Source organism: Pecten maximus, chromosome 15, assembly GCF_902652985.1.
Source record: "Pecten maximus chromosome 15, xPecMax1.1, whole genome shotgun sequence".
In the NCBI taxonomy this organism is placed as follows: domain Eukaryota; kingdom Metazoa; phylum Mollusca; class Bivalvia; order Pectinida; family Pectinidae; genus Pecten; species Pecten maximus.
In genome coordinates this window covers 9,071,906-9,091,043 of record NC_047029.1, presented here as the reverse complement: position 1 = coordinate 9,091,043, position 19,138 = coordinate 9,071,906, and positions in this window count along the sequence as shown.

Here is a 19,138-nt window from a genome sequence, read left to right as displayed (position 1 = left end):
CTTTCCTTGTTTGATAATTCGAAAGACTTCGATTATTATTTGCGATCTGGGGTTCAAAGCAGCTCACCATGTTTTGTTCCCTGTAAGCACTAATAACTCAAAGTTTTCTTGAATCGCAATCGCCACACTTTTTAAGAAAGTTTTAAACACAATTCAAAAGCTGGACCTATTGTTGTCAGATATTGGAAAATGAAGGCGCAGTTTCGAACACTTGGTTCGTGTGTGGTATGTGGTGCTTTCTTAAATGACAACCATACGAACTATCTCGGAAACATTGGAACGACCATCCTTTCTCAACAGTAATGCTCCCTTTTTATGCTGAAACAACTGGCCTGTCTGGTAGTGTTTTAAATTCATATCAATTTGATTTTTCTGCCCCAGTTTACTTGCTAGCACAATGATATTTTCAAAGCCTTTAATTAGGAATCGAGTGCAGCACTTGCATTTGTAAGTGTTGATATTCGACAGATAAGAACGTTAACTCGCTTTAAAGAACATTCGTTTTGTGTATGTAATGTATGTATAAAGTATTCAAAAACTTTATTGAGGCTATACTAACATTCTGTAAAATTGACACCCCTCAAATGATATGATAATTACACGTGTCGCCGAAGTGATCTGAACTGAACGCCTGTTGCCAAATATGTCAAAACGGTAGAACGCCCGTCCAGATTTCGGAAGTCCCAGGTTCGAATCCTGGTACCGTCTCCTATTATCTTAGGATATGTCCAGACATCGTGGCAGCAACAGATTACTGTACCAGGCTGTGGTAGTGTCGACATGTACGATCACTGTCTAGTCAATCTATCGCTTGTCAACAATGAACCGTAAATGAGCAACCAACTACAGGGACAATATTCCGAGCTTCCGGAACTCCTCGGACATTTTCCGAGGAGTTCAGCATGATATTCCATCCATGTTGACAGGACTTCGAGCTCATGCGGTGTGACATATGACATGTGTTTCCATACTATACTGAGATGTCCCCTTGGTATTTAACCGCCCGTCGGCAACATCTTGTATTTTCGTTTTGACCCAGACGAGACAATACGTTATACAGGTTATATGTAAATGGCGTGTATGAGACCCGCTTGATTCATGTTGTCTCCCTTAAATTTCCGTATTCTACCCTTGATGTATTGCCTGGATCAGGGATGTCAAATCGGGCTCTCCTAAATATATTCTTGTACGATATATCCCAATGGATGAAACAAGATCGCAGACATTCATAGTTGTCCAGATGTTATACAACTCATGGTATCTATAAACATCGATAATGTATATAAATAATGCGTATGTCTGTAAACATTAATTCTAACAGATTGTAGATAAAGATGTAAGATACCCCATACTGTGATCCAGACTTTGTAACAGAACAATTCGTCTACGAACAGCATAAGTCACCGGAAGTAAACGATGCGACACGGCATGCGCACGCATTGCCTACTCAGACCATTTCTTCTAGTCCTCCCCTTTTTCGGAGGTGGACATTTTTTTATAGCCTTAAAAATGGAAAATAATTCGACTCGCGCCTATGGCGCTCGCATTATCATTTAATTAAAATCCTGGATCCGCGCCTGGTTTCGAACTCGCAACTCGCAACACAGAGGTAGATGGCTAGTGATAAAGTGTCGATACACCTTAACCACGCGGCCACCGCGCCCCCCCCCCCCCCCCCCCGCCCCACTCCCCTCAGAAGATACAATATCAGTAACAAAGATACAACAGAAAAAAATATCAAGAATACAATAAGAATCCACAACGTCCTGAGACAGTCGCTTTAAACGATGTACGCGTGCGCACGTGCGTTTCGTTATATACATTAACTACGTCACACCAGATAATCTGACAAACTCATGATCGTGTATCGATGTCAGGAATCGATCACCGATAAGAAGTAGGGAAAGGTCACTAAGGACAGGAAGTGGGCGAGATACGACTGATTTATAGCTATCTCCAGTTTCTTTACTACTAAATAACGGAACCACAGCTGGGTATGTAAATCCGGCCCAAGTGTACCAGCTGCAACATCCCCTATATATGTCGGATTTACACTGGCTTACCTGGAAGTTAATTTCCATCTCAGCACTGCTCGACTATTCATGCCTTTTATGGCCCACGATATAGATACACGACGTTTTTTTATCGGATATAAAAAGCGACAGATAAAGGAAAGCATCCAATCTATCCGCTGATGTATCGACAGCAAGCTTCCTATCCGAGAGATTGTGTAGCTAGTTGGCCATACTCTAACGGTAGAGGTACATCTGAGGGCACGCTGTAGACAATGGACTGGCTCAGTATGATAACGAACGGTATAGCAGTAGATTGATTAGAAACATAATTATTTTGACATATATTCACGATTAAGGGGGGTGAATGAATGAATGAATAACAAAAAAGAAACACATAGATCAATGCTACTGAGATCTTGATACCTTAAATAAGTAACACCGGAACATGACGCCTTAATGTATCTAAAAGGTTCATTAACATATGCTACCAACAATTAAAAAAATAAAAATGAAAATTTTAAAAAAGTAATTGTGACAAAATCATTAATATTAATATTTCACCATCGCGCATACAGGATATTTTGAAATGTTCATTTTTTTATCATGATAAATCTTAATAACCCCATTAAAATGAATACAAATATGTCTGAAATAATATTAATATCAATATTTTCCTATTTTGTCATTGTATATTTATGTATAGTATTAAAAGTATATCATAGTAATTCATATATATTAATCATTCATCTTATTGAATCTCTCATCTTACTCGGATGGAGATTTCGAGAAACACAGCGGGGGCGTGGTCACATTATATATTAGGCAAAATCAAGGACAACATGACGAACTTCTTGATTCTGTGATGCCGTTTATTAACTAGGAAGGTTTCACGTTGATATCACGTCCTGGTCACGCCCTAATTACTCACCACGCGCATGAACACGTTTGGCGCCTAATGCATTCTATCTTTCTACGCACCTTCTGTGTTTGTCCACTTCGAAATAAGTACTGATTGACGTACTGGTTTTTTTCATTCGTCCTCCAAGTTTTCCCGTATCACAGTGATAGTCTGCAAACAACTTACACGTCGATGGGGAAATCCGTGCATTAAAAGTGCAGCTTTTATATCAAGTACAGCATGTTGTCCTTGATTTAGAGCAAGATGCAAACAACTTCTTGATTCTGTGTTGCCGTTTTCTATGGTTGTTGGAACGAAAATTATGCATGAATTCGACTTGTATCCAGTAACTTATTGCTGATTCTCAGAACGTGGCATAGACGCAGTGAGAAAAACACGCCGTGGGTGTGTCATAAACGTAGTAAGCGTCACCTGAACCTATTGACAAACTAACGCCTCGGTCACAACCGGACACATGTTTTTCGCCATAAGTGAGGAGCTACGCTCCAAAGATTTTACACATAGAGGTAGTAAAGAGAACGTTAGGTAGTCTTGCGACACACGTACTAAGGTGTACCGACACTTTATCACTAGCCCTCCACCTCTGGGTTGCGAGTTCGAAACCTACGTGGGGCATTTGCCAGGTACTGACTGTAGGCCGGTGGTTTTTCTCCGGGTACTCCGGCTTTCCTCCACCTCCAAACCTGGCACGTCCTTAAATGACCCTGGCTGTTAATAGGACGTTAAACAAAAACAAACCAAACAAACCAAACATACGACACACGTACGACAGACGCGCATAAGATGCACGAGTATAGTTAGGAACGCTTGATGAACGTGCGACGCACATGCGTTATCCTTACGGTTGTCTCCCTCTCAATGCTCGAATGGACGCAGTGGCCATACGGTTTGTTGGGTTTGGACGTACATATTTATAAAGACAGAATTACCTTCTTTTATATCCTGTTTGTGCAGTCTGTTCTGGGGGAACAACATGAGGATGCCAGGTCGTCTTCAACATCTTATACAACTGCTAATGCAGCTTAATGACGACGACGACGACGACGAGGAGGAGGAGGAGGAGGAGGAGGAGGAGGAGCCTTACTTTCTCAGTTCATTTTGTTCTTACGCTGTGAGTGCGTCCGTCGTTCTCCACACGCGCAAGACTTTGTAGTTCACCATCGGTTTTCTTCCCATGACCAGTAAAAATACACGTGTGATCTTCCGTCGTGAGCACGGCACACTAATCGTCAATATGAGTATACAACTCCCATCGTATATACTTACATCCGGTGTGCGTACTCCCTCGCAATAAAGTTCCTTGGCGTCTTTTGCCTTACATACCCCCTGCAGCGAGATATGTGGTGTTCAACAACGTGGCATGGGGATACCATGCAGGTGTAGAGTGGTCGTAGTGAGAACTACATCGGCATAACAAGAAAGCATAAACCTCTATTGCCACGACTTTTCGTCTTCCAGGAAACCTATTTTCACCGACATATCCTATTTTGTGACGCCAAAGCAACAAAACATTTCAGTCTCTGACCGTTTGTACAGTCAATATATATCTCATCCTCTGTACCACAGGATCCCAGGAAACGAGAACGAACCATATATATTGTATAATTACTGTACATTACTGTGGCTGATTTCAGCAATGTCGCATTGGCGACCCCACCATGCGAAGAGCGACAGTGCGCCTTGCGACAAAATAAACGCGTCATGCGACAAAATTACGCGACAGAACGACATACAAATTATGTCGCCCTGTTGTATTTGTGAGGTAATTTTGTCGCGTTGCCGGGGTACTTTTGTCGCATGACGCACTGTCGCTCTTGGTATGGCGCACTGTCGCTCTTGGCATGGCGCACTGTCGCTCTTGGTATGGCGCATTGTCGCTCTTGGTATGGCGCATTGTCGCTCTTGGGGAAAGGGAATACGTTCCTGGGTAATGCAAGACTGACTCGTACAGATCGAAACAGCACGTAACAATATTAACCACTATCATGTACACACAGACATAAGGACAGTTATAAATTACTTTCGTCAGGGAGTGACGTTATAAATCGTCATTTTGTGTTTAAGAAGAGAATACCATCACGTGCCAGGACACTGTTGAAACACTGCTGCCCAATCAGACTAGACTGGAGTGCATTAAATACATAAACGATGCAGTTATACCTTGATTATTTAAACTGTAGGATAAACGACGTGTTTTAATCACATTCAATCCAATTATTGCGACATCACACCATTGCCCCGTTACGTAAACTTTCCCACAGATAAAATGCTAATAGCCTCATGCATGCGTTGTCGTTAAAGCATTTGTAAACTGAATTTGAAATTAAACGTAATGGTTTAAAAGAAACACAAATCTGAGCTACAATATATGCGTTTTTAACGATACTCTCGGTACATTGCGAATTTGCATGAAAGGCAACATTTTCCCGAACAGAAAATATCCTATATAATCTTTCCGGCCATTATTGCTGTAATTATGCTTAACAATACCACCGAAATCCGACACATTATTCCAAATCCCGGTAATGGTACGTAGGTTACATTTCGTTCAAAGCAATAGTCAGCACTCCATTGAAAACGTGTAGATGATGGATTGAGCGAGTGACCCTTTCACTGACTTCCGTTATCAATCAGCTTCCACGTGTCTGTTCGATCTATCACAGGATTCGGGCCTACCTTATTACGGGAAATAGTTCCCAGACGGAATCATGGCGAGCTGTGTCTGTTCATCGCTAGACAGACATTAGGGATTTTCGAAAATACTAATTGTAGATTTAATATGACTGATTAGACAGTGATTTGTCTGAAGTCGATATATAACGTGTTCTCACACAATGAAATAATGGAAGCTTTATGAAGATGACGACAGTGAGGTCAAAATTAAACACGTTTGGATGTATATAGAAATGACGTCGATGACGTATGAGAAATAAACAGTGTAGAAAACTTACGTGTAAAGAAAACTATAAGAAAAGTTTGAAACATATATCGTTTCTTTTGGACTATCATAACTTAATCATAGGTAGATATGGAGAGATTATGATGACTTTAAATCGATATGAGTGATTATGATCTTTTTTGAACGTATAATACAAAGGTCTGAAAGGCCTGCATTAATATGCACGTATATATGGACGGTTGATGGAATTTACCCTTAACTCCCAGAGGTAATGGGATCTATGTTTGAACCGTTAACAGCAATTTAATGGAAACTTAATTAAGTCACACAAACTAGGGCAGTGGTACAGTATGACGGTAGGTGCGACACCTTTGGTGTGGCGCTGAAATGGCTCCTACTTAGTAAATAACATATACCCTTTGTAATGAATGATAAAAGCAGGCATTTCTGACAGCACCGTGTCATAGACGATCATTGAGAACAGCACTGACTGGCTTTAGTTACACGGGCTGCAGGTTAACGTGTTATAGACTTTACTATCTTAACGTCTATGTGTCAGGTATCAAGTGGTACTTCACGAGTGTGGTGTCTTGTCTGTAATTTCTCCTCAGAGTAAGGGCTCTAGTATTGTTTAACAGGTGTGTATATTAAGGCTGGTTATTTACGGAAGTCTGTCTGTATAAAAATTAAGTCAAGTGGGATAAACAGCATGCTTATCCTTATGCAGTGCGGATTTAACCTATTTCTAGAAATCCTGGGGTTATGTTGTTTGTTTGATGGGTTTATCGCCCCGTGAACAGCTAGGGTCATGTTAGGCGGGGTCTACTTGTAGTAGTTGGTGACTACCGCACTGAACAACACACCGGCCTGTACAAGCGATGTCATCTTATCATCAACAATTTCAAAATTATAAAGATTTTTTTTATCATCATGTTAGAAAATACACTTTAACAGACAACATTGTACAATATTTGTATCATCTTGAAAATTGAATTAAAATGTTAACCCGTCCGTTACGACAAGTGCGTTGTCCTGAACTGATTTGCCAGCTCATCAGCTGCACGTGCATGTCATGCCACTACAGGTGTGCCACCTATTGGGCGAACCATTGGAGAAAGATATTTCGCGCCAATTCCTTATAGTCAACCGCGCGAAATATGATATACTTTACCCATGCATTTCTAATTTTCCCAAAACGAGATACTAACTTTTTATTCGTGGAAAGTGTCAGGATCTTTCATGTTAACGGTGATAAAAACCTGCCTTCCTATTGGATTACGAAACTTAACGGGAATCTCGAGATGACATTTAATTGTAGGCTAGGAGAGTTACTCAACGAAGATTTTATTGGATTTTCTTCTTACCAGTATTAGTCATACAAGGTAGATAAAATCAGGAGGATAGTCACATTGTGACACTTTATTCTTGACAGAGGACATTAATAGAATGTGGGTTTTGACGAACTTCACATCAATGTTCATCAGTCTAAAATGTGTTCGGATTTCAGGGAAACAGTTATGTATGTGTTGTGTGATCCGTTTTTGTCGAAAATGGACAGTATGGTGCGGTGCTGTTTATGTATCAGAGACGTATGTGATTGATAGAATCCTCACCTCCGTGAAGTTGATTACTTATTCCTTATTCCATTACTTATTCGATTCCATTACTTATTCCTTTTTCCATTACTTATTCGATTTCATTGTTAGATATTCGTTTCCCAATACTTATTCCTTATTCCATTACTTATTCGATTCCATTACTTATTCGATTCCATCATTACATATTCGTTTCCCATTACTTATTCCTTATTCCATTACTTATTCGATTCCATCATCACATATTCGGTTTCGAATATGTGATGATGGATTTCGAATATGTGATGATGGAATCGAATAAGTAATGGAATCGAATAAGTAATGGAATAAGGAATAAGTAATGGAAAACGAATATGTAATGATGAAATCCCTTTACTACTGTAATTAGCATTTCAAATGGTTCAAAACTTATCATTAAACGTTCCTGTAACCCTAAGTAATGGCTGATGAATGGAATGGTAGAATGTTTATAAATAATTTTTGAACCATTTGAAGTGCTAATTAGTAAAGAGGAAACGAATGTGTGATGATGGAATCGAAAATGTAATGATATAAGGCATAAGTCAACTTCACGGAGATGAATTTTCCTTTATCTTGAGATTGTGGCGAATAACTCTCCAACCCGAGGGATGGTGTTCTTTGTTATCCAAACAGAGGCGTACTCGGGTCGTAGTTTTCCCTACCATACCATCACGATAGGGAAATATTCTATTAATCATATAGCTCTCTGATAAGACAAAGTGAAATACACCTTGGATGAAATTGTTAGAGTTATTAAATACCTTACTGATTGGCAATTTTCAGTTTTTATTATATCGTTGATGATATGATCAAATAACATGTAATTGATTGACAATGTCGATTACATAGATTCTCCTGAATTTGCAGTAATGACACTACAGAGCCTTCTACAAGAGCCACTATCTTACTTTTCATTTAAATCGTAAAGAATCTTTATTGTGAACTTTCATTTGCTCGAAGGTAACATACCTGCTTTCTCAATCTACGATAATTACATACCGGAGTTTATCAACAGATGTCAAAACTGACATGAACACGTACAACACTGGGCTACGAGAGATGAACGTTGAAGAAAACAATGGTGGTATTATTATGTGCTAAACCTTTTTCGATATTAATCCAAAATTGTATGTCTGATGGTTTTGGTGTTCTTTTTCCAAGGGTCTGGAGACGGATTTTACATAAGTGTTTAACACTTGTTTCCGAATCCAATTCATCCCTAAGTGTGTTCGCTGTATTGAATGTAAAGGATGTATATTGAATGAAATAAAGTTTATACTAAGGGTCTGCGTGTCGTAGTCAGTATTATGGTTACAGTTGAAGGCTTCGGATTCAGATTTACCTCCCCTTTCGTTGGATTCGTAGTTCAACAATTATTTCCCCACACAATGGGTATTTTACGTTTATATACCTATTTAACAAAGCTGTTTTCTATCGCACTACGCTTGCCGCATATCGTGATGGACTTCAAACGTTTTATGATTCTTTCTGATAAATCCTTCGATCCCTGTACATCATGCACACACTTGAATCTGGCCAAGAGAGTATTATTACTTAACCATCATCTCTCTCAACACAACACTATTTTTATTCGCAAAACATTTTACAATGTATTAATACCTTCATCAAAAGATTTCGCCTGTTAAGAGTTCACCTTTGAGCCTACCAGTTGGAGGTATGTTAATAAACTTTTGTCTGCGAAACCATTACTTAAACGAACATTAAAACGCGCCACAAAGACTTCATGTTATCATAAAATGCACAATAATGTTCCCCTTCAAAACGCTGTCATTTATAACGACTTTATATGTCATAATGAGACAGTTCAGTAAGTAATCACTATACGGTCACGCTAATCGTACAATATACTAATTACAAAACAAAAAACAAAAAAAAAACAAAATCATAAAATAAAAAAACCGAACAAAATATGGATGATCAGATTACAGGGTTGTTGAATTGAAGGTGAGCGAATTCTATTTACACTGGTTTTTTTTTTGTCTTTTTATTATTTTTGATTGATACGGATAATGTCATATTTAAGAGTTAAATTTTTTCTTCCTCCTTAAGGTCAACGCCACAACGTGATAGGAGACAGTTTATACATCCACGATGACCTGGTACACGCTTTTTTCTCAGCTCTGTAATATTGCAAAGTTCTGAAAAGACCATGTGTATCCAGAATATTTGCCTTAGACCATTTGCCAAAGGTCAATTGGTAATCTCCTGTGGTTTCCCGATTGCGACCAGTAATTGTCTTTGCCGTCGTACTTTTTGTTGTTCAGTTCTACATTGACATTCGCCCTAGCAATTCCGTTTTGTCATATAGTGCATTTTGCGAAGACGTCGACTATAATTTCTGGAGGGGTTTCGGTGACAATTATCCGGTCGGAATAGGTCCTGTTTGCACAAGGACATATCTAATAGAGTGATAAATCAGACTTGCATTGGATTGATTCATTGAAGTGTGTACACAGCCTTCAACATTGTCTATTAGAACATCGCGAAAAGACGAATTGGAATGAGAGTGGAGTCTACACAATGGCTGCTGATTTAATAAGGCGAGCGACCGGAAGTGTATAAAAAATCCACATAGGTAGGTTCATTACCTCGTAACGTGTGATCTAAGGTTATTACATACCATTCACAACGTCATGTCGGAGTAAACAGTATACAAAGATTTGGGGTTGTGTAGTCTACCATCACACAATCGTCAGTAGCGAACAAGGCCATACACAAGGGGGTATCACCTGTAGTGTATTGATAGTTTACATTTATGATTAAACAATATGTCTCACAGAGTGAAGTTTTGTAAACTATCAAAATAAATGACAGACTTCTATATTACTGCTTTTAATGCATTCCATTGCTTATTCTATTGTCTTTGTTTTATACTATCATATAACGGGATATTTTTTTATAACGGGAGACATTGTTGTATGACGGGATACATTGTTATATAACGGGAGACATTGTTATATAACGGGAGAAATTGTTATATAACGGGAGACATTGTTATGTAACGGGATACATTGTTATATAACGGGAGAAATTGTTATATAACGGGAGACATTGTTATATAACGGGAAACATTGTACTATAACGGGATACATTGTTATATAACGGGAGACATTGTACTATAACGGGAGACATTGTTATATAACGGGAGACATTGTTATATAACGGGAGACACTGTTATATAACGGGATACATTGTACTATAACGGGAGACATTGTTATATAACGGGAGACATTGTTATATAACGGGAGACATTGCTATATAACGGGAGACATTGCTATATAACGGGAGACATTGCTATATAAAGGGAGACATTGTACTATAACGGGATACATTGCTATATAACGGGAGACATTGTTATATAACGGGAGACATTGTTGTATAACGGGGACATTGTTTTATAACGGGGATACTTGTTGGAAACATGACGGAGGGACAGATAGACAGACAAACAGTGGAAAGAAAGACGGACAGATGACCGAGAATGAAAACAAGCGTAGGAGCAGATAGCATGCCGAAAGTTCAAAGGATATGTATGAATCGATTGCGAAAAGAAGGCGTGCTTCTCTTAGCAACAGAATATATGCCTCTAATATGCAGTAAAACTGATCGTTAAGTCGAATCAGAATAGTTTGTGACCAATAAAATTGTTCAAAATATTGAAGAAAGGTCCAATAAAACAGCCATAGATCAAAGAAAGTCGAGAGTTCACGAAAAGTTCCCAAAAATTAACGAATTTATAATCTTAATACAAAACCAAGCATATATGAATCTCGGTCCCGGTTTTCACAGTACGGACTAAATCTTTCAATATCGTCTGTAAACATGGGGAGATTTTGTTTTGTCTAAACTTGAAAACGTCCTGAGCACAGCCAATGTCACGTGGAACCTATCACTTGGTCTATGTCATAACAACACATTCCTCAGAATAAAATCCTCACTCCCTAGATAATATAAGGTACATGGCGTTACCTACCGCCGGTATCGGCACTAGTTAAACATCACTGATGAATAGATAGTATCGTATCTGACCTCAGCTTCATCAACATTCCTTAACTTAAAGGAAATTCCTTAACACGCTCCATAGGAAAGCAATACAGAATTTGAATTTGAACAATACAGACTATATGTCCCCTTAAATTCAAATGCTTTCCAATAGAAGTTTAGTTAAGGCTCTTCCTTAAGTAAAGGAATATTGATGAAATCGTTGTCAAGGGTAGTAGTGGAGTCCCTAAGGGAATCCCGTGGGCTTTTTTTGAAGGAAGCTGGAGGTAATGATTTTATGAAAGTATATGATGTCCTTAATCAAAAAATGTTTGTTGTCATTCTGACTTCCGCGTCTAGTCGATTTAATGACGTCATCAAAATGGCGGCCATAGCAACCAGATTTTTACAATAAAGGTCTGGTTTAGCAAATGAGTTTCAGACAGACATATTACAAAATACGTTTTATTAAAATATCAATTGGCGATTACATGATAGGAACTTAATTATTTGAGCGTTTTCGTCACCGGAAGTGAATTCAATTAAGAAATGGACAAAATGGCGGCCATAGCAACCGATTTTTTAATCCCAATAATGACAAAAATGATACATTAAGTGTTCATGCATACGGTTTTTTGCCGAATTATCTCTATAAATAGGTTGCTGTCAAATCAGGTTCAATGTAAATCCTGCAGTTTATCAGTTTTTTTATTCCAACGGAAGCTGTTAAAGTTTAGAATCAGTTAAAATGGCCGCCATAGCAACCAGCGGTACCAAAAGAACAACTTGTAAAACGAATACAAATACACAGATGTTTCGTAGAATTTGTTGATAAATGTCATATTGTGGCTTTGTGATGCAACTTATTTGAAATTATATAGCTTTCCTTCATAATTTACAAAAGTAGCAAAGATTCATATTAAGGGCAAAATGGCGTCAATTCCAAAAAAATATTATTTAAAGGTAACAAAAAGGCATGACAAACACATTACCTCAATGTCCGTCTCTATTCACAACGTTATTTCTTCCATATCATTGTTTTCATACAACAAATGACCCAATGGTGTGTTTTCACATGCCTCATCATCTGCTTCACACGCGCAAAGTTCTGTACAAACCAAATTGTTCGTTTTGCATTTGCACTTATTTGACGAGCATTGTGTTGTTTTGCACTTACAAAAAATAAGTTCAAGCATTGCAGTTGGTGCAGGAGGTAGGGATGTCATGACTGGGACATATATATCGTGCTCCTCTTTCCACCCAAACAAAGTAGGAGATGGAAGCACGGGACAGGCAACGTCATCGTTGAACCAAATTATAGCCTGAAGCTGGGTTCGCAGGATTGACTGTTTGAGTGCTGCCCTTGTAGGCGGAAGCTTTTCAGCTTCGGCTTGCTTTTGTTTAAACATCCACCAGCGTAGATGACCAATATCCGTCAGGGATGTTTTCGGACAATATAGAGAGCATGTGAAATGTTCGATCTTCTTTTCCATGTCTTCTGTTAGTTCCAGTTTTCCAAGGTCTGCGAAAACACGCTTTATTGATTCGTCTGCAATTTGAAACGCCTTCCAAAATGAGAGTTTACCTTTACCGGAAAACGTCCCAGTATTATCGGCTCCTGAAAACGCATGGAATCCAGGTAGGGCCTCTATTTCCAAAGACGAAAGACTGTGATATACTTGACCCAAATCTATTTCCCGTTGCCTATTTCCTGTTCCAGTGCAAAACTTGGTACATTTTGGAAGTCGTGGGTACCTTCTCAGAAAAAGGATGAACACGTCGGTGTCGAGGGAGTGGATGGCTAGGGTAGATGTTCCTCTTTTAGTTGCGTCAAGAGCATGCAGGACGAGTTTTGTGTCCGCTTCTTCTTGAGTACTTGCCAAATGTTCAGCATCAAAAAAAGTTGACCTTACTTGATCTCTCCATGCACATACCAGGTGCAAGTTCCTTTCAGTTGCATACGCAAGTGATTTTATTGACAGGTATGTTGACAATTCATCCTTTGTAGATGAATGTGAAAGGAACTTTGCCATGGATATATTGGTGATATTGGTTTGGTCAGTCACGTGGTAAGCCACCGATTCCTTTTTACCGAGTCTTCTTTGTCTTGTGCCATCCTTCAGAGATTTCGTAACATCATACCTATCGAAAACCAGATGTACTTCGTTATATCTAAGTAGATATTTTCTTGAAATAACTTGTATGAAGTGCTCTGCTAGGTCACTGCAATCTTTTACCCAATGCGGTTTTCCCATCGCTTGTACCTCCACCATACCATCTACAATCGCTGTAGCATTGTCTCCTGCGAATGGTTCGTCTGTGTTGTTAATGGCGCTATCAGTCGCTGTGTTTTCTAGGATGTTCATTAGCTGACTCTTCACTGAGCAATGCAATAAGTGACCGTCTGATGAAAATAAGGCTCTGGGAATCACAGACAATTCGTAGGTGGCAATGATGTCCTGAGCGTTCACCTCTGGTCGGGATCTTGCAGCAATGAGAATCCGAGCGAACAAGCCCCGATCTTCGCGGAGTTCTAATACGGTTTTATTTGCTGTGATTCTAACTTTCTTGCAGCTTTCTTTCCATGTTTTCAGTTTGTTCTTTTTCAATACAGCCCATAAACCAACTTCGTTTGTCCTGATGCGTTCATTCAAAAATTGCTCATGCAGATGGTGTCCTTTCTCTGAAAGTGTCATCAAATCTGTCTTCACCCCTTCTGTCATAACCTCCTTGGTGACGATGTTGATGACATCTTCTCCTTCATAGGTAAACGGATTGGTAAATGTCCTCATGACTTCAGTGAGAGCCGCAACATTTTTTTCCTGTCTCGAAAGGCATGGTCTATTGTCCTGGTGATGACGAGTCTTGATACCGTCTCGGTTTCCAGAGTCACTCGCATCGTTTACCAAATGTGTAAGCTGTGGAGAAACGAGAAAGAACCTTGCCCGAGCTGTATCATTCAGTGTTATACCAACGATGCCACCGGAAACCTTCATCCATCTGTTAATGTGTTCAAGCGCATGGTCGGCACCAATAGCACAAAACGGTATCTCATTTTTGTTCACAACCCAGTTTCCGCTGCAAAATTGCATCCACAACTCGGGATCGTCCGCTTCGATTGCTCGCATTTCGGCCAGGTACATCGGAATCATCCTTGCGTAATTTGATTTATCCAAAGCAAAGAAATACTTGGTAAAAGTCTCGAGCGACTGAAGATGCAGCTCCCAGTTTCCGGTATGAAACGACCGTATGAACTGAAGCATGATCGATACCATCTCCATGTACTGTCGTATAACTACAAACATAGGGTTCCTTGCGGATTGGTTATCATATTCTGCTATCTTGGACGTGATGTTGTGATTGACTAAATCAGATACAAGTGCCGCGTGGGAAAGCTTCGTGTTTTGTCGATTTTCAAATGCATTGTCCAAATCTGCAACCTTTTTTCGTATCAAATCTAGGAGAGTCGGATAGGCATTGAACAATCCATCGGCATACAAATCAAACAAAGACAGTAAGGTGACTGTGTGAGCCTCTACGGCACGCTTGACATGTCCACCGTCGATGATTTGCTTGCATGTCGTAGAGCTATATATATTGGCTTCAACCCAGCAGGAGTCAAGTCCGCTGTTTTCTATGTAAGACCCAATCGTGCGCAGCATTGCCATTACGGTGTGGAGCTCTCCAGGTCGAAGGACATATTTTCCATGAAAATTCGCATTCTGCAGTACTAGTTGTGTGGCTGGTTTAAATAGTCCCATATCAAGTGTAATTACAGTTCTGTGGCCTTCGCCAACGAGACAATTGTTGATCCCTTGTGCCTGTGTTAACACGGTGAACAATGTCGACCATTCATGAGCTGGCGCAGTCAGAATAGGTGGTGTAGCCACAGCAGTTAAAGGTATACCGTCGCTTATACATGAGTTGTATGCATTCCATGTCGGTATATTTGGAGAACGTGGTTCCCGAACTTCCGTTGTATTTGTATCCAGTGTGTTTTTTCGACTGAAATATTTTGCCAATAACCATGCAACATCGGTAATTGCTTGTGACAATTTGGAAAATGAGGATTGTTTCAGTGGTTCTGTCGAAGGATACCCGGGAATATCTGGTTTTGAATTAGCAGGCACTGGACATGGCATCACCTCTGTCATTTTAGCAGGCAGTTTGTCGAGCTGGTTAGAGTCCACATCAGGATGAATTCTGAAAACATGTCTGCTGTCATTTTCATGCTTGCGCTGATATATCGCCATAGCTGTTCCATGCAAAGTCCTCTTTCCATCAGGCGTATCTTCAGCAAAGTCACAGTTGTCGATAGCGAAGAAGACGTGTCTGCCCTTTACAAAGTCGGAGGGAACGAAAAATCCATTTGACTGATTTATTTCCCTGATTACTTGGTTTGCTATTTGATTTTCAAGTCGAAGAACACGTTTGTAGTCCACCGAAAGAGAAACTCCATGAAGAAAATCTATTAAACGTTTACTTCGTGTTGCTTGATGTACAGTTGCACCAACTGCTAATTGTAAAGGCCATTCCTTGGTGTGTTTCGGCTTGTTTTCTGTTGATGGTTTTGAAACTTGCTTTGCTGACAAACATGCAAACATGGTATTCTGTGATAGAGCCATTGCCTTCGAGTCGATGACTGTGCATCTTGAGTCATTTGTCACAGATCGTTCTGGACCAGAAATGATCCATCGAAACAGGCAGTAAAGCTCTGAAGGAACGTGTTTCCTATCCAGCAAATCTTCATTAAAAGTTCCAGAAAAATGCCATGGCTCCGACGAAAGAATGCGTTTCCTTATGTTCATCGATACATTGTAAATATCTTTCATGTGTATGTTTTCATCAAACTTTTCAGCTTCAAACATTGCCTTTGCTCTGGTTGCTTTGCGGAAAACACGCTCAGCCTCATTTACCTTGGGAGGCTTACTGAATTCTAAATCTGTGATTTCATTGATGAGCAGCTTTTTCAAAGACTTCCGTGAAACATCTGGACTATTAGTGACGCCATTCAACTGTCTAATGTTTTCAAATGTCTTTTGAAGTGTTGCGATACTGATGATATGTCCATCGTTAAGGAGATCTTCCACTAGAGTTAGGAACTCTATTTCCGCAGCAATTTCTGTGGTAGTGCTATCTGTTGTTGGACGCTTTTCTCGAAGTGCATTTGATACCGATGTCGTCCAACAGTTTTTGTGATACATTACATCTAATGCGTGGGCATCGGCTGGATCTATTGAAGTGCTTAGTCTTACCTTCAATGCAGCATCTGTACCTTTCTCTACGGCTGTCTTGAGGTTTCCCCCAGCTTTCATTGTAGCAACCTGAATTTACAAATCATGAATACAGTGATTCTGTTGATATAATTGTGTTCAACATCTGATTGACACGTAAATACTTGTACAAAATGTATGTTAATATACTGGTCTGGTCTGAAATACTATTTGCCTGATAACTGACACAGTAAAATTCAATTGAACTTGAAGAGGAGCGTATTATGCATTTAGAAAATATTGTTTTTGAATCAAAATGGAATAAAAACAAGAATTACGCGTAATCATATGTCTCGCCTTTCCCGCTTTGTTAATTTTTTTCTCCAAATCATGGATAGGTGAACCTGATAATAAATCACTTCCAAACCTTGCATAGGTGTTTAGTAGATTAGTATCAGTCACCTCACCAAGTTTCAATTCAATCGGATAACATTAACACTGTCAAAAGTGGACTTTAACGCAAATGTTGACGACGCCGCCGCCGTCGGAAAAGCAACACCTTAGTCTCACCTACCTCGACTATCGTCGAAGGCGAGACAAAAACAGCCATTGTTTCATGGATTTCAAAGCAAATATAGCGATTAAGCCTGTATGCAGCATTGATTAGACCCGTTTATAAATTAACCTTGTTGTCCGGTGATTTTAACAATTTAATGAAAAAAAACATCAATATAAGAACATTCATTATAGGTCTACAGGGCTACATAGACGGAAAAATAAGGTAGGTATGCCTGAACAATATATATACAAAATTTAGAAAAAAAAGTTTATTGAAAAAAAAAAAAACAAAAAAAAAAAACAATAAAAAGAAAACAACACTGTTATGCATTGAACATATATAACTGTATTTTAGAGGAAACACATTTTGTTGTGTGATTCTATTATTCAGTTATGGTCTCCATGGTGTAGATAAAATCTAGTAAAACATTGGTCTGGGTAAGGGTTTAGTTTTGTATTTGGTATGCGGTCGTTGTCCCTACGACACATCCGACATATCGATATCGAGGCTTTATCTAACATAGAAATGTATGAGAAATCAATCTTGTATACTGTGCTGGTAGAATTGGCAGGGTCCCTGGTGTCCAAGGGTTCACCACACCGGTAATTATATATATCTCTAACGTGATGAACGTTACGATAGCATCATATAAATTATCAAAAATAAATTCAATAATCACGCGACTGTTTTTATAGTCAACGTAACTCTATATGTGAAAAATAAGAATAATTAAATACAATATTGGCGGAGACCCAGTGACAATCAACACCTTATATGTCATATTTGAGATTAATAGTCCCTTCACTAATTTATGCAGACATGCGCAGAAAGCGCATTGAGTTGGTATCCTAGATTGCCGCTTTAATTTAAAGTTTGGGGAAGATGACATTTATTAAAAGTGCTGCCTATCCATACATGTTAAGCTGATAGTGATCACTATTTACCTGAGACGCTGTGATGTCAATGTCAAAATATTATATTTCTTTGTGTGATGTTACGTTCGAGGGGTTTGGTTACCCATGATATGCCCGGTGGTTCCTTTGTCAACACTCTGCCTCTCATGTTGGGGACAGGATATGACCTGGATAAGCGGTTGATGTGCGCTTAACATTCCGGAACCCCTGGTCTTGTTTCTCCTTGTACGATTTCTGGGATGTAAATTATGTATTTTGTTAATAGTTTGTCCGTTCTGTATCGATTATGCTTAGATTTATTTTTTGTGTTTAACATGTTGGCTTTGTGTTCCTGTTTTGTGGACAAAACATGGTTTTATGAACCATGCTGTTACGTTTTGGAAACCTATTGATATATTTCCGTAATAATACCTATTTTATAACATAAATTACGTTTTACCTGTAATAGATATCGTTAGAATCCTGTGTAATAACACTATTTCCGCTACGTGAGTAAATGACATGTCGAATTGCCAAGTGTGGTTCGAGTTCCAAAGAAATTAATTAGGAGATTTTCCTATGAATTGTCACAAATATGAGCTGTGATAAACAGAATCTTAAACACGTGTCAAAGTGATATGATATGTTTCAGTCGAGTATATTTTATATCATTAGCTCTCTATATATCAAAGTCTGCACTATGGAATAACAATGCGACGGTACATTTGTATAAATGAATGAATAAATAAATAAATAAATAAATAAATATTATTACCTTGGTATTTATTATAAATCAGCTTAGGCGTGATTTGTGTTAAAAGTAATTGAAACTAATGTTGATGCCATTAAACCAGCGCTATTTCCTGCCAATTTTCTCAGAGGGAACTTTGCTGTAATATATATATCAAAAGGACGGAGCTGAAAAAATATTTTTTGTTTAAAAAAAAAAGTTCAAAGAATGTTTGTGTTCTGACTTATACCTCCTTCCCTATATGCCGTTTGAGTCCTTTGATGTTAAGTAC